The following is a 23,159-nucleotide window of genomic DNA, read 5'->3' on the forward strand; positions in this document are numbered from 1 at the left end:
TAAAAAATTATAATAATAAAATAAATAAAAAAATAACAGGAGAGTTTTAAAGTGGCTTAGGCTATTGTGTGTAAACATTTTTTCCCTATCACATGCCAGACTAACAACATTGTAAGCATTCAATCTTTAAGTGCTGCTTTCTGCTGTGCAAATTTTGTTTGTGAGGAAAATAACAGTACATTTTTGTCCGTCATTTAATCTAAACAGATCGATTAATTTCTTCAAGACTTCAAAATCAGATAGACTACTGATAATGTAGTAGCACTGTAAGATCACATTTGTTTGAATGCATTATTGCGAAAGCGATTGCATGTGAATGTGCTGTATCTGTTTACAGTTTTTCTCGATTGCTTAAACACTATAACCATGCTTTTGAACTAAAATTTCAAAACCATAACGCCATTTATCAAAAAGCACACCCATTTCACTAAACTATAAACACTATTCCCTGTTTTGACATGAGTCAGATTTGTTGAACTGTCACTGCAAAACTCTACACACAAATCCCTTAATTTCTCATTGCCTAGACCATGTGGTCATTTAGAAAGCACTAGCATTCAATATTGTTCACTCAAGTCAGCATAGTTTCAGCTCAATTAGCACACAATTACCCAGGTGAAAACACTAAGAGTCAAAATTTAACACACATCAATCAGAACTTTCAAGATACATAAAAGTGCCAGAGTCAGTTCATTTGAGCTTTGGAACAATGGATCCACAAAGAAATTAAGGAAGAGGTCGAGGAGAGAGAGGAAGAGGACATGGTGAAGGAGGAGGGAGAGGAAGAGGACGTGGTGAAGGAGGAGGAAGAGGAGTAAGAAGAGGAAGAGGAGGACGTGGTGAAGGACAAGGTAGACGAGGAGGAGGAGGAGGAAGGGCAAGGAGACAAGCAGTCAGATGAAATTAGAGTCACTTTAGTTGATCATGTCCTTGTCCATGTCATGACTATGTGGGAGGCTGGGCAACGAGTACAGCCTAATTTGAGTTGCTTCACCGTCGCCTCCATCATCAGAACTTTCAGGAAGGAAAACCGGTAGGTGTACTTACAGTAAGACTGCTCTATGTACTACTGTAATAAAGAAATGCATCAAATTGCCTCGCATACACATAGTTTCAGTATGTTTCTATTTTTTTCCTGTAAAAAGGATGTGTGAGTTACAGTAGTGCTTCTATTTTTTTAGGACACAGAGACGACCACCTGCTGGAGGCAGGCTAAGGCTTTTGTCGGAGGAGCAAGAGAGGGAGCTTGTAAACATGGTCATTGCCAATAATGTAATCCGCCTGCGAGAGATTCAAAGGAGAGTGATTGAGGATAATAATCATTTTCGAGGAATAAATGCCATCAGCCTCTCCACAATTGACTGCATTCTCCGAAAGCACCAGTTCCGGATGAAACAGGTATACCACGTCCCTTTTGAACGAAACTCTGACAGAGTGAAAGACCAACGAGTGTAATATGTTCAGGTATGAATTTCGATATCGCATTAAGTATTGTGTACCATCAGAGTATAGCAGTTTATGCTGCCATTTGTGCCCTCTTGAACTGTGCTTCAGCATAGTGATTTACTCTACTGTGTTTCATGTGTTTTGCAGAGAATCTTTGAGATTGAAGGCTGGCCTGTTCCCCATGAAATTATCTTTGTAGATGAGGCTGGTTTCAATCTGACCAAAAGAAGGAGAAGGGGGAGGAACATAATTGGCCATCAGGCTATTGTAAATGTCCCTGGTCAGCGCGGAGGGAATGTCACTATGTGCGCAGCCATCAGCCAACGAGGGGTACTCCAACGCCATGCCATTTTAGGACCCTATAACACTATGCTCCTCCTTGCTTTCCTTGACGGTCTAAGAGAGCATATGTTCCAGTTGGACCACAGGGAACCAGCACAACCAGAGCACCCTCACTACGTTGTTGTTTGGGATAACGTCAGCTTCCATCGCTGAATGAATAAAAATGTGCCAATGTATCCATTGGTTGTGTCTTTTGTTCATCATGTGAAAAGGTTTGTGACGAGGGGAACCACAAGTAACATAACTTACCAGTTTTGGAAATGTTTTTTTGAATTTATTGCACCAGTGTGTTAGACTATGTTGTAGTGTGTGTGATTTTTGAGGGCTTGTGTGTCCTGTCTGAGGGCAAAGTTTGGTTTTTCAGCAAGAGTGAATGGTTTTGAGTGTAGAGCTTCATTTTGACCTGAAAATAGGCTGTTTGGGAAACTGGGTGAGACGTTATGGATTTGTGTTTATAGTTTTGAGAATACGAGGCATAGTTTCAAGAAACGTGTTTAAGCAATCGAGGAAAAACTGTAAATCATGCTTTAACCTGAAAATAATCAGTAAAAGAAACTGACAAACTCCTTAGCCTTTAACATCCCGCTAGACTCTTGCAGTCATTATAACCTGATCAAGCCATAGCTAAATATGTTAAACATGAATTTGTGTTTTCTCTACTTCCTGTTGGCCTTCTGTAGCTAATCATAGCTCCATGTAGCTGTTTTTATTTTATATTTTTTCTCTATAATCTTTCTTCCCTGCTGAAAAAAACAATAGAAACCATTACAGAATTTGTAATGGTTTTAATGGTTCTTATTGGAATTCTAATGGTTTTAATGGACACTGTAATGGTCTCTATTGGTTATTTGATTTCTTCTATTGGTGGCGTGTATTGTATATTGGATACCATTAAGGACCAATAGAACACCTTTAGAAACTTCTAGTGGTATCTACTGGACACCAGTAGAAACCATTATGACTCCAATAAATTTAGTGGTTTCTTTGGAAAACTGTAATGGTCTTAGTGGGTAGGCTACTGCTGAAAAAAAATGAACACACAAACAATAGAAACTATTACAAAATTTGTAATGGTTTTAATGGTTATAATGGGAATTATGTTGGTTGTAATGGTCACAGTAATGGTCCCTGTGGGTCTCTATTGGTAAATTGCTTTCTTCTATTGGTGGTATGTATTGTCTTGGATTGCCACCATACGTCATTTGGAAAGGTTATTTTTAATTCATTTAATTTTTTTTTTTTTTTTTTTAAATCAACTCGACTCGTCATGGCCTTCAAAATTGACTTGAAAAGTTGGTCTTTGTTTTGTCTGTCGGATTTGGTCCAAATTTAGCCCAAAAATAGATGTGAAATAACAGTGAAATTCTGCGTGACTTCCACGTGCTGTAATGTGCGCGCGCGCAGAACTGGAGCGGAGGACGTCACCATGGAAACGAGGCGGCAGCCCAACCGTCAAGCAGCTGATCGCTGACACTCAATGTGATTTCACTTTTTTTTTTTTAGGTAAGTTTAGTCTATTAAATTACACAAATAGTACATTTAAAGTATTCCTGACACTTTATTTCATGTAAATTATACACTTTCGTTTAATATTTACTTTATAGAAATGGTTTAGCGTCGTCAGAAAAAGTCCGTTAGCATCTCAAAGGTAAGGCTAAATACAAGAGGTAACGATAGACATGAGCTCTTGTTTATTAAGTTTGGGCTTTTAATGTCATCTTGTGTGTAGATGAGCTCGCTCTCTCTCTCTCTCTCTCTCTGTCTCTCTCTCTCTCCATATATATCAATGGATGAATGGAAGTAACTTAACCGAATTAATTTAACCCTAAATGTATCCACTGTTTAATCCTAAAATGTGCACTAACGTAACCGGATAACGTTACATCACTTACATAGATCGTGAAAATGGACTGAAACCTTCAGGTTTTGATCTTTCATGGTAAACACATAAATACAAACTTGTTCTGTGATTTCAGAAGTGCCAGAAAAAAACCTCTATGACGCAGGAGAAGTTCCTGATTTTAACATTTCTGAAGGGAGCTGCTGACAGAGAGGATGAAAACATACACATTTTGATGTCCACGCTGTAGGAGCATTACTAAATAAGTAAAACTAAAATATATATATATATTTATTGTAAATGATTATATAAATTATATATTCTGTGAATTATTATTTTTCTTTTCTGCATTTCACCTCTGCTATAGTATATGCCTTATACCTGGCATTGTATAATAAATATTGTTGTCTCTGTGACAGTGCTTATGTTCCTAGGTTCTTCCATGCTGATGGCTGTGCTCTAGAGTCATATCTCCTGTCGAAGAACATTTTTAGACATTATGAACCATGAATAGTAAGCAATTTGTCAAACATACACCATTCAAAAATGTAAGGGTCAGATTTGTCATGTATTTCAAAGACATCTTTTATGCTCACCACTGCTGCATTTATTTGATTAAAATACAGTTAAATTGTGAAATTACAATTTTTTTAATAACTATTTTCTATTTAAGTTTGTTTTAATAAGTGATCAAAGCTGAATTTTCAGCATCAGTCTCCAGTGTCACACAATCCTTCAGAAATCATGCTTTGTGAAAACAAGAATAAAATTGTACAAAATATTCACATATAAAGCAGTTATTTGAAATTGTACTAATATTTCACAACATTACCATTTTTTTTATGATCAAATAAATGCAGTTTTCTTAGTGTACATGAGACTTATTTCAGAAACATAAAAATATCTCTATCTCCAAGCTACACACTCTCACTCCAAAGTGACTGTTAAAAATCATTTAAACTTTGTGTCAGTACATCATAAATAGGAAAAGGCATCAGATCACCATCTGTGATTTGTTGTTTCGTGCCGCATCCAGTGTAGAGAACATTGTTACGGCCTAAGCCTTCTGAGTGTTGTATCTGTGTTTGTTTGTGATCTAATTAGTCTTTTCTCTTCTGAGTGTTAGGCTCCGCCCCTGCACACCTGTGTCCTGTTGCTCTGATGGCTCAACTAGAGTATATAAGAGAAGTGTGAACCAGAATGAAGCATGCAGCAGTGAATTCCATGCAGTGGTGAATTTTGCGTGCATCATGCTGTCCAGCCAGCCTCCGAAGAAAGCTGTGTTCTATTTGATGTTTATTTGGTTTGATCTATTTGTCAGTGTCTGTTAAGTATATTCTTTGACTTTGGTATAGTTTAATTGTTATTGTTACATGTGGAGAGTTGAGGTGAATGAGAGATGTGAGATTGCGTAATCGTTTATTAGTCCAAAAATAAATGGTTAAATTGCTGTCGGCCTCATGTCTCCTCTTATGTTGTGGACCCCTTTCTCAATGAGCATTTTTATAACAGGGGTTCGTAACATAAATGGGGGCTCGTCCCGGATTTTGTCCTGATTTTTCTTTTAAGGTTGATTTGATTCTGAATTGGATTCTGTGGAGCAGATTGGGGGTGATCCTACGTATTCTCCGGTTAGAAAGAGTGAGCCAGCAGGGCTGTGTCTAGCACCAGTCCTGACGACGGTTTGCTGTTTATTGTTTTCTTTATTATTTTAGTTTGTTGTTTTTGGAGGTATTCCGGGGGAGAGAGTAATCTCTTAATCGGTACCCTCTGAAGACTAGTTAGGTTATAGTTAGCTTGATGGTTAGGTAAGTAGGACCGGAGTGCGTTGGTTTATTCCTTATACATTGGGTTTTCTTTTGTCTTCTCGTAAAGATGGCAACCTTTGAGTTGAGTCAATTTATAGATCAACCTAGTGTTGAAGTATTAGAGACATGTCGGAAAAATGATTTGTTTCTCATTGCTCAACATTATGAGATTTCTATCTCTAGAACACTGCGTAAAGAAGCGTTAAAAGCTTGTTTGGTGGCTAGTTTGACTAATAAGGGGGTATTTCCTTCTATGGAAACTGTTTCTGTTGCAGCAGCGGAGTTGGCGGCACCGGCTGCAGGAAGTCCTCCCTTACGTGTGTTGACTGGTGATCCAGTCACTCCATTGATTGAGGTTGGTGCGGAGGTAGGTCCGTCGTCGTCAATGCCTAAATTTGAACCTCTTTCACTTTCTACACAGTCGTCACCAATAGTTAGTTCAGATTCACGTTTAAAGTTACGTTTAGCACGGTTACAATGGGAGACTCAGGATAGAGCTCAGGCGAGACAAGATGATTTGAAGCGTCAGATCGAGATGTATCGAATTGATGCAGATACAAAAGTGCGACTGCGGGAGTTGGAGTTGCAGGCTGTAGCAGAGGTACCTAAAAAATCTACTTTTAAAACATCTAGTTTGAAGGGTAATTCTGAGACACCAGCAGGTCCATCAAATTCGAGTATTAATTCTGTCTCAACTGATACCGCATCGGAATCTGTAGTAGCGCCGTTTTCAACTCATTTTGATGTTGTTAAAAATATCTCTATTGTTCCACCCTTCCGTGAGAAGGAAGTTGAAGCGTATTTTCAAGCTTTTGAACGAGTTGCAGTTGCTTTAAGATGGCCAAACGAAGTTTGGGCACTAATGTTACAGTGTAAACTATCGGGTAAGGCGCAAGAGGTGTGTGCATCTCTCTCGTTAGAGGAAAGCGTACAGTACGATGCCGTGAAAACCGCAATTCTACGGGCATATGAATTGGTGCCTGAGCATTATCGACAGCGATTTCGTACCACAAAGAAGGCAGTGTCTCAAACTTATGTCGAGTTTGTTCGTGAAAAGGGAATTTTATTTGATCGGTGGATCAAAGCGTGTAAGGTAACTGACTATAATTCTTTGCGAGAACTTTTTCTGATTGAAGAATTTAAAAACTGCGTTCCAGAACGTACTGCATTGTACTTAAATGAACAAAAAGTCAGCACCGTACAACAGGCTGCTGTGTTAGCTGACGAGTACGCATTAATGCACAAAACTGTGTTTTTTAAGCGTTCGTCTGAATTTGGGGGTCCCTCACCAAAAGAAAATGAAAATTTTTCTGATTCAAAAAATAGATGGGTTCCTACCAGTCCGAAGTCTAATAGAGAGTGCGGTTATTGTCACAAAATGGGACACATGCTAGCCGAGTGTCGTATCTTAAAACGTAAACAAGAGCGACAAGATTCTTCATCTTTTCAGCCTCGAGGTTCTGTTTTGGTGAAAACTCTGTCTCCGTCCTTCTCTGGTTCTCCTGCAACACCTGAGAGCTGTTTTCAGCCTTTCATGTTCGATGGATTTGTGTCGTTAACTGATAAGGTCAAGAGTCGAAAACCTGTAAGAATCCTCCGGGATACAGGATGGTCTCAGTCCTTTATATTATCAGATATTTTGGATTTTTGTGCTGACTCCGCGTGTAATACCAGCGCGATTGTGCAGGGTATTGAAATGGGTTTGGTGCCTGTTCCTCTTCATCGCGTATACGTCTCTTCTGATTTGGCATCTGGGTGTTTTGAGGTTGCAGTTCGTCCCTCTTTACCTGTGAAAGGTGTTGATTTTATCATGGGCAACGACATAGCTGGAGGTAAGGTAATGCCGGTAGTGCAAGTGACTGATGTTCCGTGTAATGATTCGCAGGCTGATGTACTTGCTGAAAAATTGCCAGATGTGTTTAGTGCTGTTGTGACGCGAGCACAAGCGAAGCATGATTATCAAGAAAGTAATATTCTCTGCGATTCTGTCTTCTCAAAGATTTTGAGAGATGATCTTATTTCTGAATCCTCAGACGCGTCCAAAGTGACTTTGAATTCATCCTTCTGCTTTGATCTGGCTGCTGATTTGCCCGTCTCGCGGGAAACTCTGATTGAAGCTCAGAGAAATGATTCCTCATTAAACAAATGTCGTGCGAGTGTTGAAAATAAGACCACGTCGTTACGTAACCAACAGTATTACTGGAATGATAATGTGCTCATGCGTAAATGGAGTAGATCGCTAAATCCTGAGCAGCGGGAAGACTGGAATTCGGTGCAACAAATTGTGGTACCTTTGAGATTTCGACTACATGTTTTAAGTCTGGCCCATGACCATCCTTGGTCTGGACACCTTGGGATAACTAAGACCTATAACCGGGTGCTCCAACATTTCTTTTGGCCAGGGTTGAAATCTGATGTTGCAAAGCACTGTAAGACATGCCATATTTGTCAGGTCAGTGGAAAACCTAATCAGGTAGTACCGCTTGCTCCTCTCTGCCCTATTCCTGCAGTCGGCGAACCATTTGAGCGTGTTTTAGTGGATTGTGTGGGCCCACTTCCTCGGGCTAAGTCTGGTTGTCAATATTTATTGACAATCATGTGCGTGGCAACACGTTTTCCAGAAGCCATCCCGTTACGGAACATAACTGCTAAGACTGTAACTAAAGCTTTAACGAAGTTTTTTACAACTTTCGGGTTGCCGAAAACTGTTCAAACTGACCAGGGTTCAAATTTCATGTCTCGCGTGTTTCGTAACTCGTTAAAAGCTCTTGGAGTGTCTCATGTTGTGTCGAGTGCCTATCACCCTGAGTCGCAAGGGGCTTTGGAGAGATGGCATCAAACATTAAAATCGGCACTGCGCAAGTATTGTATAGAGACTGGGAATGAGTGGGACGATGGAGTTCCATTAGTCTTATTTGCTGTGCGTGGGGCCCGACAGGACTCGCTTGGGTTTAGTCCGTCAGAGCTTGTGTTTGGTCATAATGTCCGTGGACCCTTAAATATGTTGAAAGAGGAATTCCTTTCTACAGGTTCATTTGCGAAGACTAATGTCCTTGATTTTGTATCACGTACTCGTGAGCGTTTGCGTAACGCGTGTACTGTGGCGAAAGAAGCACTGTCTCTTTCACAAAAGAAAATGAAGAAACGCTTTGATCGAAAGGCAGTTGTGCGTAATTTTCTGCCAGGAGAGAAAGTTTTAGTACTGCTCCCCATTCCTGGGTCCACACTCTCTGCGCGTTTTTCTGGCCCCTATGTGATCAAAAGTAAGTTGAGTGAAACTGATTACATCTTATATACTCCTGAGAGGAGACGAAAAACTCGCTTATGTCACGTCAATATGTTGAAACCATATTTATGTCGTGTTGAACCAAAAGAGAACACCACTGAGGGTTTGGCATGTGAACCGGTGACTGAGTTAACCACTGAGCATATTTCCTTACTAACTTATACCTTGCCTACCGACACTGAGGATGATGGGTTGAATATCCCTATGGAAGCTTTACAAGGAGGATGTTTTGAAAACTCAGAAGTTTTATCTTTGCTTTCCTCTCAGCTCTCCTATTTAACGATCGAACAGCGAGGAGACATAATGAAGTTGATAGAAAGTTTTCGGAGTTTATTCTATGACGTTCCTCCTGGTACTAATGTCATCCAGCATGACATCGAGGTCGGCAGTGCATTACCCCTCAAGCAACATGCTTATCGCTGTCCAATAGGTAAACGAGAGGCAATGAAGAACGAAGTGAAATATTTATTGCAGAATGGTTTTGCTGTTCCGAGCAATAGTCCCTGGAGCTCGCCGTGCGTTCTAGTACCAAAGGCTGATGGGTCTTTTCGCTTTTGTACCGACTTCAGGAAAGTCAATTCTGTCACTGTGGCTGATGCTTTTCCCTTACCGCGTATTGATGATTGTATTGACAATCTTGGGGGCGCAAAATATATCACTAAGTTAGACCTGCTGAAAGGCTATTGGCAGGTGCCTCTCACTAAACGTGCTTCTGAGGTCTCCGCGTTTGTTACCCCTGACGCTTTCCTACAATATACGCGAATGGCGTTCGGCCTGCGAAACGCACCGGCAACGTTTCAGCGTTTGATGTCAACTGTCTTAGGTGAGGTTCCTAATTGCAATATTTATTTGGATGATGTAGTCATCTATTCATCTACATGGGATGAACACCTGTCGACCTTACATGACGTGTTTCAGCGTTTAGCAGATGCTTCCTTAACGCTAAACCTTAAGAAATGTGAATTTGTTAAGGCTTCTGTCACCTATTTAGGGAAGCAGGTGGGGAATGGTCAGGTACGGCCATTGGATGGAAAAGTGGCCGCTGTCCTTAGCTATCCAGTACCTACTACGAGGAGAGAGTTGCGTAGATTCCTGGGCATGGTTGGATACTACCGGTGTTTTTGCAAAAATTTCTCAAGTGTTGTTGCCCCCTTAACTCAACTGTGTAGTCCTAAAGTTTGTTTCAGTTGGACTGATGAGTGCCAGCAAGCTTTTCTCTCTGCAAAATCTCTTCTTTGCAGTGCACCTGTGCTGTCTGCCCCAGATATGACTCGCCCGTTCCAGCTTGAGGTGGACGCTAGTGCAGTGGGAATAGGAGCTGTCCTGCTACAGGAGGGTGCTGATGGAATCGGCCACCCAGTGTCATACTTTTCAGCTAAGTTTAACCGTCATCAGTTGAATTACTCCACTATTGAAAAAGAAACTTTAGCTATGTTGTTGGCATTGCAACATTTTGATGTTTATGTGGGGTCCAGCTCTTGTCCAGTCGCCGTTTATACGGATCATAATCCGTTGGTATTTCTGCATAAAATGTATAACCATAATCAACGATTGATGCGTTGGGCTTTGATGGTTCAGCCGTATAACTTGAAGATCCATCACAAAAGAGGATCTGACAATGTGGTGGCCGACGCTTTGTCTCGCGGTTTGGTTTAGGTTTTGGTATGGTTTCATTCAGAATTATTTTTTCCTTGTCCTTTTAAGGAAGGAAAGAGAAAAGTCAAATTCTTCCTTTAGGGGGAGAAGTGTTACGGCCTAAGCCTTCTGAGTGTTGTATCTGTGTTTGTTTGTGATCTAATTAGTCTTTTCTCTTCTGAGTGTTAGGCTCCGCCCCTGCACACCTGTGTCCTGTTGCTCTGATGGCTCAACTAGAGTATATAAGAGAAGTGTGAACCAGAATGAAGCATGCAGCAGTGAATTCCATGCAGTGGTGAATTTTGCGTGCATCATGCTGTCCAGCCAGCCTCCGAAGAAAGCTGTGTTCTATTTGATGTTTATTTGGTTTGATCTATTTGTCAGTGTCTGTTAAGTATATTCTTTGACTTTGGTATAGTTTAATTGTTATTGTTACATGTGGAGAGTTGAGGTGAATGAGAGATGTGAGATTGCGTAATCGTTTATTAGTCCAAAAATAAATGGTTAAATTGCTGTCGGCCTCATGTCTCCTCTTATGTTGTGGACCCCTTTCTCAATGAGCATTTTTATAACAGGGGTTCGTAACAACATCACTGATTATAAAAGGCTCTGTTGTATTTTGTTGTGCTGTCCAGTGATGACACAGTGTTAGAACTCTTGTTAAATATCATTACATATGATGTATGTATGATCCCATTCAGCACTGATAGATCTTTTCTATTTCAGAGACTGAAAATCATTGATAAAGCACAAGGTTACTGTAACATATTTAAACAATATTAATAAGAATTAATAAAAATGCATCTGTGACTTAATATTGGTTCTTATTTTTCAGTGGAAAGTTCTCATTAAACACATAGCTTTCTTCTCATCTTTGTGCATTTTCAAACGTTGTGCATATTTCTGAATCGTTTTTTTTTTTTTAACTTCATAATATTGGTTGTCTTCTCTTGTTTTAGAGTTTAGCTCCAACCCCAGTTAAGCAGACCTGAGCAGCTGATCAAGGATCAGCAGAAACTCTGCAGAACGGTGGTCCTCCAGCCCAGGACTGGACACCAGTGTTGTAAGTCATTCTGTCTCTTTATAGTGCATGCTCAGAACATATTGCAGGAGATCTCAACATTGTCTCTTAAGGTCCACTTACATGCAGAGTTTTGCTCCAACCTGCAGTGCACTTGAACACATTAATCGAGGTCTAACTATTAGTGTTGTCACAGTACCAATTTCAGTACCAAAGCAAAACACAAAAACATGCTAATTATTATTATTATTTTTAATTATTATTATTAGCCGCACTTATGCTAACAATTAACTACTCTAATGACAGTGTTCATTTCAATCCGACATTCAAATTACAGTTATATATATATATCCTGATAAATACAGGTGCTGGTCATATAATTAAAATATCATCCAAAAGTTGATTTCACTAATTCCATTCAAAAAGTGAAACTTGTATATTATATTCATTCATTACACACAGACTGATATATTCCAAATCTTTATTTCTTTTAATTTTGATGTTTATAACTGACAACTAAGGAAAATCCCAAATTCAGTATCCAAGAAAATTTGAATATTGTGAAAAGGTTCAATATTGAAGAGACCTGGTGCCACACTCTAATCAGATAATTAACTCAAAACAATTGCAAATCCTTTAAATGGTCTCTCAGTCTCGTTCTGTAGGCTACACAATCATGGGGAAGACTGCTGACTTAACCGTTGTCCAAAAGACGACCATTGACACCTTGCACAAGGAGGGGAAGACACAAAAGGTCATTGCTAAAGAGGCTGGCTGTTCACAGAGCTCTGCGTCCAAGAACATTAATAGAGAGAAGAAGGGAAGGAAAAGATGTAGTAGAAAATAAGTGTAGAAGCAATAGGGATAACTGCACCCTGGAGAGGATTGTGAAACAAAACCCATTCAAAAATGTGGGGGAGATTCACAGAGAGTGGACAGCAGCTGGAGTCAGTGCTTCAAGAACCGCTACGCACATATGCAAGACATGGGTTTCAGCTTCGCATTCCTTGTGTCAAGCCACTCTTGAACAACAGACAGAACCAGAAGTGTCTCGCTTCAAAAAGGACTGTACTGCTGCTGAGTAGTGATATATCAGACCCAAGAATGCAGAAGAGCTGAAGGTCACTATCAGAGACACCTGGACTCTCATAACACCTGAGCAGTGCCACAGACTGATCGACTCCATGCCACACCGCACTGCTGCAGTCATTCAGGGGAAAGGAGCCTCAACTAAGTATTGAGTGCTGTACATGCTCATACTTTTCATGTTCATACTTTTCAGTTGGCCAAGATTTCTAAAAATCCTTTCTTTGTATTGGTCTTAAGTTATACTCTAATTTTCTAAGATAATGAATTTGGGATTTTCCTTAGTTGTCAGATATAAATAAATATATCAGTCTGTGTGTAATGAATGAATATAATATACAGGTTTCACTTTTTTAATTGAAATTATGATATTCTAATTATATGACGAGCACCTGTATACACAGAATGACTAATTGAACTGCTTTTATAGTTTTAATAATTAATTTATTTGTAATGAATAAAGGGATTTTACATTTGATTATTAGTTTTTCTTACTTGAATGCTTTTGTTCGGATGTAAAATAAAAAAGTGAATTATTATTAAGAAAAGAACTGCAGGAAAAGATGCAATGTTGCTCAGTGATTTTGGTTTGGAACCTTTAGAAAATAGAAAAGAGTTGACTTTGCCAACTCTTTCAACTTCAAACGGGCATAGCTCAGTAATTTATATATATATATATATATATATATATATATATATATATATACACAGTTATACATCATTTTGAAGGACTTTTTAATGAGAAAAAAAACCTCAACTGATTTTTGCTCATTGTGACTAACTTTGCCAGCACAGGTCACATATGCTACTTAATTTCCACTTGAGAGTGGTCAGATTTAAAGTCTGAGATTAGTCCATCAGTTCTTGAATTTCAATTTTTGTTTATGTGTGTGCGTGTGTGTGTGTGTGTGTGTGTGCGTGTGTGTGTTCAAAACAAGAGTGTCTGTCTTAGAAGCTGAAGAAAAAAGGCCACACCTTATAGGAAATAAACGCCTCCTAAGTGTATGGAAATACCTGGCTGAGGAGATCAGTGACATAAACCAGATAAAACTGTCAGTGGTAAGTGTTTGCATATCCATATCCGAATGGAATTGCTACATCCTCTTATCTAATATGACTCGAAGTGAATAGAGACTATGTACCATAAAAAGTAGATAATGTAATTATTCAAGCCTATTTGTGAAACTGGACCACAAAACCAGTTACAAGGATAATTGTTTTTATTTTATTTTTTAGATTTTTATTTCAATAATAATAATAAATACGTTTTCCATTGATGTATGGTTTGTTAGGAGGACAATATTTGTCTGAGATACAACTATTTGAAAATCTGGAATCTGATGGTGCTAAAAAATCTAAATATTGTGAAAAATATTTCAAATCCAGAGCAAAGCATTTTATTAATAAAAAATTAAGTTGATACATTTATGGTAGGGAACTTACAAAATATATTCATGGAACATTTTCTTTTTTTAAATCCTAATGATTTTAGGCATGGAAGAAAAATCAATAACTTTTTTGAGACTGACATATAAATATATGTATGGATAATCTCACATACTGGTAATGTGGTATATTGTCCTAATGAATTGTCCCTTTTTTTTCCTTTTTTTTTTTTTGCAGGTCTGAGACGGCTACAAGCCACAAAAAACAGTTCATAGTTCCTGCATTTCTATAATGCATAAATGAATAACAATAATTAAAATAAAATGTAATGTCAAGGTTTTGTGTTAATTCCAGCTATGTTGAGTATTCTGTGAATAATTTTGATTTTAGGTGCATATTCTTAATTCTTTGCAAAACAACTTGAACTGTTTGCTATTGAAAGGTTGGTATGAAGTTTAAATAAATAAAAACATTATATTCTTGACAAAACCTGTGTACAGTTTGTATTAATAATTTAAATTATTTACTTATATTAATTAATGGCCTAATTACCAGCTATCAGTTAAACATTCAAATCAGAACCAATATAAAACTGCAACGAAAACTATTAAATATATGCAAATAAAGACCAGTACAAACTTGCAATGGAACCATCAGAACCATTACAAAACTGACGGAAACCATTAAATTTGTTTTAATAAAGACCAATACAAACTTGTAATGGAACCATCAGAACCATTACAAAACCAACAGAAACCATTAAATTTGTTTTAATAAAGACCAACACAAACTTGTAATGGAACCATCAGAACCAATACAAAACTGTGATGGAAACCATTATGTGCAAATCGTGACCAATACAAATTTGTAATGGAAACCAATACAAACCAATAAATCCTAATGGAATATGCCCAAAACACACTACGTAATGGAAACCATTTGGTAATGGTTTTAATGGTTAATTGCTGATGGTTTGTAATGGTTTTGTAATGGAAACCATTAGAATTTCTGTAATGGTTTCTATTGTTTTTTTCAGCAGGGTTACTATCACTGTCTGTTTGTTTGTTTTTTAAATTGTAAAATATAACTTAATTCACACCATATTTCTGATTATTACGATTCAATCTTATCAGATTAATTTTGATCGTTCACTCTTCCGTGACTGCAGCACACCTGCAAAGCGTTAGCACTCGTTAGCTTGTCATTAGCGTTTTCTTTTCTCCTCTCCTCTCCTCTCTCACGCTGCAGTTTTCCACAAGTTCATCAAACAACCGCAGTAAGAATATTTCATCAAGCACGGTGAGTAATGGCTTCTCCTACAATTGTTATTTGCACCTCTTGCCACATGTACAGTTTATCTATCTCTGTCGCTGATGAGGGATTCACATGTGATAAATGCAGGGAAACAGTTAGGCTGACAGAGAAGATTTCAGAATTGGAGACACGCATCCAAACTTTAATTGAGGACAGTAAGAATGTTAGGGCTCTAGATATGGCTTTGGATGCGTCTAGCTCAGGGACTCCTGTACATTGTCCGGTTCCAGCAGAGCCCCTGCAGCAGGGCAACTGGGTGACGGTGAGGCAGTGTAGTCGTGGGTCAAAACACCGCTCTTCTGTTCCGATCAAAACATTAAACAGGTTCTTCCCACTCAGTGATTCACCCACTGAGAAACCTGATGAAAGTGCTCTAGTTATTGGCGATTCTATTGTACGGAACGTGAATATAGAGACACCAGCCACCATAGTCAAATGTTTACCAGGAGCCAGAGCGCCTGACATCTTGGCAAATTTAAAAGTGCTGGCTAATGCTAAACGTAAATACAGTAAGATTGTTATTCATGCCGGCGCTAATGATGTTCGACTTCGCCAGTCGGAGATCACTAAAAATAACTTTAAAGAGGTGTGTGAACTTGCAAGCACGATGTCAGACACTGTAATATGCTCTGGTCCCCTCCCTGCTTACCGTGGTGACGAGATGCATAGCAGATTGTCATCACTCAATGGCTGGATGTCTAAGTGGTGCCCACAGAATAACATAGGTTTCATAGACAATTGGACGAGCTTTTGGGGCAGACCTGACCTGTTTAAAAGAGATGGTCTTCATCCCTCCTGGGGTGGCGCCACTCTTCTGTCTAGAAATATGGCACATAGTCTTAGTGTTTGTACTTGACTAACTGGGGCCCAGGTCAGGAAGCAGACAGACTGGCTAAACCGACCATCTGCTAGCTGCCTCCCGTCACAGAGGTCAGTTAATTCTCAGCACATAGAGACTCTTTCACCTAGATATCACACTATAGAGACTGTGTCTGTTCCCCGAACTAGAAAATACAAAAAACGTCCAAACCAAGTTAAGGTTAACAATTTAATTGAGGTTCAACAAATAAAAAACAAATGCAATATGGATAAACAAATGATAAAGATTGGCTTATTGAATATCAGATCCATTTCTACGAAAACACTTTTTGTAAATAATATGATAACTGATCATAATATAGATGTGCTCTGTTTGACAGAAACTTGGCTAAAACCTGATGATTACATTATTTTAAATGAGTCCACCCCCCAAGATTATTGTTATAAACACGAGCCGCGTCTAAAAGGCAAAGGGGGAGGAGTTGCTTCAATTTATAATAACGTTTTCAGGATTTCTCAGAGGGCAGGCTTCAAGTATAACTCGTTTGAAGTAATGGTGCATCATATAACATTATCCAGAGAAACCAATGTTAATGATAAATCCCCTGTTATGTTTGTACTGGCTACTGTATACAGGCCACCAGGGCACCATACAGACTTTATTAAAGAGTTTGGTGATTTTACATCCGAGTTAGTTCTGGCTGCAGATAAAGTCTTAATAGTTGGTGATTTTAATATCCATGTCGATAATGAAAAAGATGCATTGGGATCAGCATTTATAGACATTCTGAACTCTATTGGTGTTAGACAACACGTTTCAGGACCTACTCATTGTCGAAATCATACTCGAGATTTAATACTGTCACATGGAATTGATGTTGATAGTGTTGAAATTATGCAGCCAAGTGATGATATCTCAGATCATTATTTAGTTCTGTGTAAACTTCATATAGCCAAAATTGTAAATTCTACTTCTTGTTACAAGTATCGAAGAACCATCACTTCTACCACAAAAGACTGCTTTTTAAGTTATCTTCCTGATGTATCCGAATTCCTTAGCATATCCAAAACCTCAGAACAACTTGATGATGTAACAGAAACTATGGACTCTCTCTTTTCTAGCACTTTAAATACAGTTGCTCCTTTATGCTTAAGAAAGGTTAAGGAAAACAGTTTGACACCATGGTATAATGAGCATACTCGCACCCTAAAGAGAGCAGCCCGAAAAATGGAGCGCAGCTGGAGGAAAACAAAACTAGAGGTATTTCGTATTGCTTGGCGGGAAAGTAGCATATCCTACAGAAAAGCATTAAAAACTGCTAGATCTGATTACTTTTCTTCTCTTTTAGAAGAAAACAAACATAACCCCAGGTATTTATTCAATACAGTGGCTAAATTAACGAAAAATAAAGCCTCAACAAGTGTTGACATTTCCCAACACCACAGCAGTAATGACTTTATGAACTACTTTACTTCTAAAATCGATACTATTAGAGATAAAATTGCAACCATTCAGCCGTCAGCTACAGTTTCGCATCAGACAGTGCACTATAGACCCCCTGAGGAACAGTTCCACTCATTCTCTACTATAGGAGAGGAAGAATTGTATAAACTTGTTAAATCATCTAAACCAACAACATGTATGTTAGACCCTATACCATCTAAGCTCCTAAAAGAGGTGCTTCCAGAAGTCATAGATCCTCTTCTGACTATTATTAATTCCTCATTGTCATTAGGATATGTCCCCAAAACCTTCAAACTGGCTGTTATTAAGCCTCTCATAAAAAAGCCACAACTTGACCCCAGAGAACTAGTTAATTATAGACCAATCTCGAATCTCCCTTTTCTGTCCAAGATACTAGAAAAGGTGGTATCCTCACAATTATATTCCTTCTTAGAGAAAAATGGTATATGTGAGGATTTCCAGTCAGGATTTAGACCGTATCATAGTACTGAAACTGCTCTCCTTAGAGTTACAAATGATCTGCTCTTATCATCTGATCGTGGGTGTATCTCTCTATTAGTGTTATTGGATCTTAGTGCTGCGTTTGACACAATTGACCACAACATTCTTTTGCATAGACTTGAACACTTTGTTGGCATCAGTGGAAGTGCATTAGCATGGTTTAAATCGTACTTATATGACCGCCATCAGTTCGTAGCAGTGAATGAAGATGTATCATATCGATCACAAGTGCAGTATGGAGTACCTCAAGGCTCAGTTCTAGGGCCGCTACTCTTCACGCTTTATATGTTACCCTTGGGAGATATCATCAGGAAACATGGTGTTAGCTTTCACTGTTATGCTGATGATACGCAGCTCTATATTTCCTCGCAGCCCGGTGAAACACACCAATTTGAAAAACTAATGGAATGCATAGTCGATATAAAAAATTGGATGACGAGTAATTTCTTACTGCTAAATTCAGAAAAAACAGAGGTGTTAATCATAGGGCCTAAAAACTCTACTTGTAATAACCTAGAACACTGTCTAAGACTTGATGGTTGCTCTGTCAATTCTTCGTCATCAGTTAGGAACCTAGGTGTGCTACTTGATCGCAATCTTTCCTTAGAAAGCCACGTTTCTAGCATTTGTAAAACTGCATTTTTCCATCTCAAAAATATATCTAAATTACGGCCTATGCTCTCAATGTCAAATGCAGAAATGTTAATCCATGCATTTATGACTTCAAGGTTAGACTATTGTAATGCTTTATTGGGTGGTTGTTCTGCACGCTTGGTAAACAAACTACAGCTAGTCCAAAATGCAGCAGCAAGAGTTCTTACTAGAACCAGGAAGTATGACCATATTAGCCCGGTCCTGTCCACACTGCACTGGCTCCCTATCAAACATCGTATAGATTTTAAAATATTGCTTATTACTTATAAAGCCCTGAATGGTTTAGCACCTCAGTATTTGAATGAGCTCCTTTTACATTATACTCCTCAACGTCCGCTACGTTCTCAAAACTCAGGCAATTTGATAATACCTAGAATATCAAAATCAACTGCGGGCGGCAGATCCTTTTCCTATTTGGCGCCTAAACTCTGGAATAACCTACCTAACATTGTTCGGGAGGCAGACACACTCTTGCAGTTTAAATCTAGATTAAAGACCCATCTCTTTAACCTGGCATACACATAACATACTAATATGCTTTTAATATCCAAATCCGTTAAAGGATTTTTAGGCTGCATTAATTAGGTAAACTGGAAACGGAACACTTCACATAACACCGTACTTTCTACATCATTAGAAGAATGGCATCTACGCTAATATTTGTCTGTTTCTCTCTTGTTCCGAGGTCACCGTGGCCACCAGATCCAGTCTGTGTCCAGATCAGAGGGTCACTGCAGTCACCCGGATCCAGTACGTATCCAGACCAGATGGTGGATCAGCACCTAGAAAGGACCTCTACTGCCCTGAAAGACAGCGGAGACCAGGACAACTAGAGCCCCAGATACAGATCCCCTGTAAAGACCTTGTCTCAGAGGACCACCAGGACAAGACCACAGGAAACAGATGATTCTTCTGCACAATCTGACTTTGCTGCAGCCTGGAATTGAACTACTGGTTTCGTCTGGTCAGAGGAGAACTGGCCCCCCAACTGAGCCTGGTTTCTCCCAAGGTTTTTTTCTCCATTCTGTCACCGATGGAGTTTCGGTTCCTTGTCGCTGTCGCCTCTGGCTTGCTTAGTTGGGGTCACTTCATCTACAGCGATATCATTGACTTGATTGCAAATTAAAACGGACACTATTTCAACTGAACAGAGATGACATAACTAAATTCAATGATGAACTGCCTTTAACTATCATTTTGCATTATCGAGACACTGTTTTCCAAATGAATGTTGTTCAGTGCTTTGGCGCAATGTATTTTGTTTAAAGCACTATATAAATAAAGGTGATTGATTGAGGTGATTGATGAATTCTTGCTGAATATGCAGTTATATTACGGGCTGTTGGCATGAATCGTACTCATGATGGAGGCTCTTGAAGCGAGTGAAAACCACGGCGCTCAGAATCTTAAAAAAGATCTGCCCCTCGCTTCAGTCAGAATCACACTGCTTCGCTTATACTCTGCTCAGCAGCGTGTCTCTGTCAGACTCGCGGGGGAGGGTTGAGCCACTCTGAACTACAGCAGTGGTGCGTCGGTGGATGTAAAAAGAAAAAAGATTTTCATTCAAACAAACCGATGTAAATTACAAATTCGAGTTAGTCGATAAAATCGATTTATCACCCAGCCCTACTTGCTTTCATATAATTTAATTAAAAAAAATGCAGCTGCATTTAAATGCAGGAGTGTAAAATATGTGCAAGATTTGCACTGCACTGATGGTGGATGTGCAGCATTTATTCTTATTTGTTTTATCTTCATTACAAATCTTGTTTGGTTTTATTTTGGATAATTGCATGTAAAAAAAAAACTATGCTGTAATGCATAGTAGAGTCCTACACAGGTTCGGGTACCCGCGGGTAAATTTGGCTGAAACAGGTGAAAAATATCCAACTGTGTCGGGTGCGGGTCGGGTCGGACATAGGGGAAACACGGGTCTAAACACGGGTTCAAAACAGTTACGTGCAAACGTAAAAATAGGCCTATGTTCCACTTTTTAAAAAAATCACAACCGCGCGAACGGCTGCATGAGTCATTAGCTAACAGACGTAAAAGATCAGCCAGTTGTTTTTTTTTTTTTTACTTTGTTTTTGTTTTCCGTTTATATATATATATATATATATATATATATATATATATATATATATATAAATTAGTGGTGGGCATAGATTAATTTTTTTAATCTAGATTAATCTCACTGTGATCTTGAAATTAATCTAGATTAAAATGGCTCATTCGAATTCTGCCGAAGGCATTCAGAATATGTGTGTTACCCAAATAAAATTGACAAACTTTGAGAAAGGGTTTATCAAGGTGGTGCATTAGAAAAGAGGCATATATATAGCAGTTTTACTATATATATCAAAAATTATATCTGGTGTCTGAATAAGTTTTGGTTTGACTGTTAAAACTACAAAGTAATTCAGTCAAGAGTAGTGAGTGATTTTCATTTTCTTGGATTAACATGAAATTCAGCCAGTAGCTAAATTAGGCGCGGTCACTTTAAGAGACGATGAACACATCCCATTTCTTCCTTAACTGTTTACTTTCACTTAAGAAATAACTGACAGTTTTTTTCAAGCATAATTTCCAAGGTGTTTTGACAAATGTTGTATGTATTTGTCGGCACAAGAGCAAAAATAAGCAAATTCGATGTTCAAGTGTTTTGACACGCCTTTCTCGGGGTGAGCCCTGAACATCAGAACTCCTGAATTACTGAATTGGGCTATTTCACATCTTTTTGTTTGTTCAAACTGCGATTTGTATTTGTTCGTTCAGGTGCATGAGGGACTTCGAGGAGAACTTTGCAGAAGAGAGCTCGATTCAGTGTCGCTGTCCATGATACGCGGCCCTCTCTCTCTCTCTCTCCGCACCGAACACAGTGCGCGAGTAACCAGCTTCTCTGTTCAGCTTTTCTGCGTCTTGTGTTTGGATGCTTTAATGTTTAAATCGACAAGCGGTAAGGTTTAAAAACACTTGAAAAAGATAAGCTTTTGTGACGATGCACACGTGGCCCATCAACTGTCCTGAGCATCTTTTTAGGCTGGCCTCAGCCAGTCGGTTATATAAAATATCAAGGTGAAAGTCATCATAGCTTGCTTAGTATAGACCCAGCTCCCAACCCAACTTTGAGAATAAATTAACGGCGATATTTTTTTTATCGCCCGATAAGAGTCTCACCTTAACGCAGCACGTTAACACCGTTAACGGCCCACCACTAATATATATATATTTATATTTTTATACAGAATCGTTATATGATTCGCTCTTTTGTTGTTCTGTTTTCTTTCAGGATCAAAAATACAACAAATGAAAGCGTTTATCTGTATTTCCGACTGATGAGAACTATGCATATACATTCATAAATCAGTCAATTTTGTATTTTATTATGAGATTTTTTATTCTAATGGGTATAAGTGACTCAAGCACTGATGGACCAAAGAGCACGTATTTCGACATTTGCAGTAAAAATGTGAAATATAAATTCTCAGAAAATGCATTTAATACCAATATATTGAAACGTCTGTTTACATACTCCATTAATAAAGGAGTCCAGACATTGGAAAAATATCAGTCCACATGCGTTTTATATTTAATAAGAGGGAAATGCATGCAAGCGTGACACAAAAAATATTTAACCCCTTACTAGTAACCCCCCTTTTTTGGCATGGAGACCGAAATTACATACCCAAAATAAAAAGGTTTCTGCTCATGATTCTTTCTGACTAGATACATAATAAACCTTTGTTCACAAAGCTGACACTTTAAAGTTTACTGTTCAGGAATCAGAATCACTCAGACTGTTATGATAATAGAGATATATAAGCTCAAACATAAAACAAAAATAAAAATATTAAAAACATATGTTTTAAATGTATTTAAAAAAATGTTGATGTAGGAAATGAGTTTGAAAACACAGTGTAGCTAAGGCCACAAGTCTTCCAAGACTTCATAAAAAATTTCATAATCGAATCTGTAAAACTGTGAATTTTATGAAATATTTTCTAAGGCCATGTCATGTGTGTTTTTAGAGAAGGCTAATCAGATTGATTTATGGCCCTTGTCATCTCTGTAAGATCTCACATGTAAACTTTCCTGTGCTCTTTGTGTATGTTTCACTGTTGAAAACTGCCCGAATCATGATTGTATTGTTCTCACCAAACGGTTCTTTCACACCTCCGCCAAGTATGACACATTATCCGCATTATTCTTTTATCATTATTCTTTTGTTTTTATTCCACCTTTATTAGCCTTGATTGTGGTTTTTCAGGCTTTACAAAGCAACAAAGCAGCGATCTCACTTCAGTCTCTCTTTGCATTTAGCCCTTATTTATCAAAAGTCTTACTATAAAAATACAACAAAACATTTTCTTACGACCTTACGTGAATTATTGAGACAAAAATGCATTATGAAGAAGAAAAGCACCTGCTATTAGTAGCATTGGTGCTAACGTTAGCATCAAGCTACATCTGACAATTTATGAAATTATTAGTACACTTTTACTCAAAACTCACTTTAAACCCCGATCGAGTGTTTATAATAACTTCCTTTAGCGATC

At 38.4% G+C, this 23,159-nt stretch overlaps 1 protein-coding gene and 1 long non-coding RNA gene across 4 annotated transcripts in view; one reads left to right on the plus strand and one right to left on the minus strand.

The window, feature by feature from the left end:
* LOC113048374 (NACHT, LRR and PYD domains-containing protein 3-like) overlaps window positions 1-23,159 on the minus strand; it is a 165,367-nt gene that overhangs the window by 83,219 nt on the left and 58,989 nt on the right. The gene's annotated exons all lie outside the window — the stretch shown is intronic.
* LOC113048382 (uncharacterized) lies at window positions 3,377-14,526 on the plus strand. The gene is made up of 6 exons (XR_003276466.1): window positions 3,377-3,436; window positions 3,765-3,894; window positions 4,048-4,141; window positions 11,317-11,420; window positions 13,403-13,523; window positions 14,088-14,526. It is a non-coding gene; the product is annotated as an uncharacterized LOC113048382 (long non-coding RNA).

The sequence above is a fragment of the Carassius auratus genome, chromosome 29, assembly GCF_003368295.1.
Source record: "Carassius auratus strain Wakin chromosome 29, ASM336829v1, whole genome shotgun sequence".
Classification (NCBI taxonomy): Eukaryota; Metazoa; Chordata; class Actinopteri; order Cypriniformes; family Cyprinidae; genus Carassius; species Carassius auratus.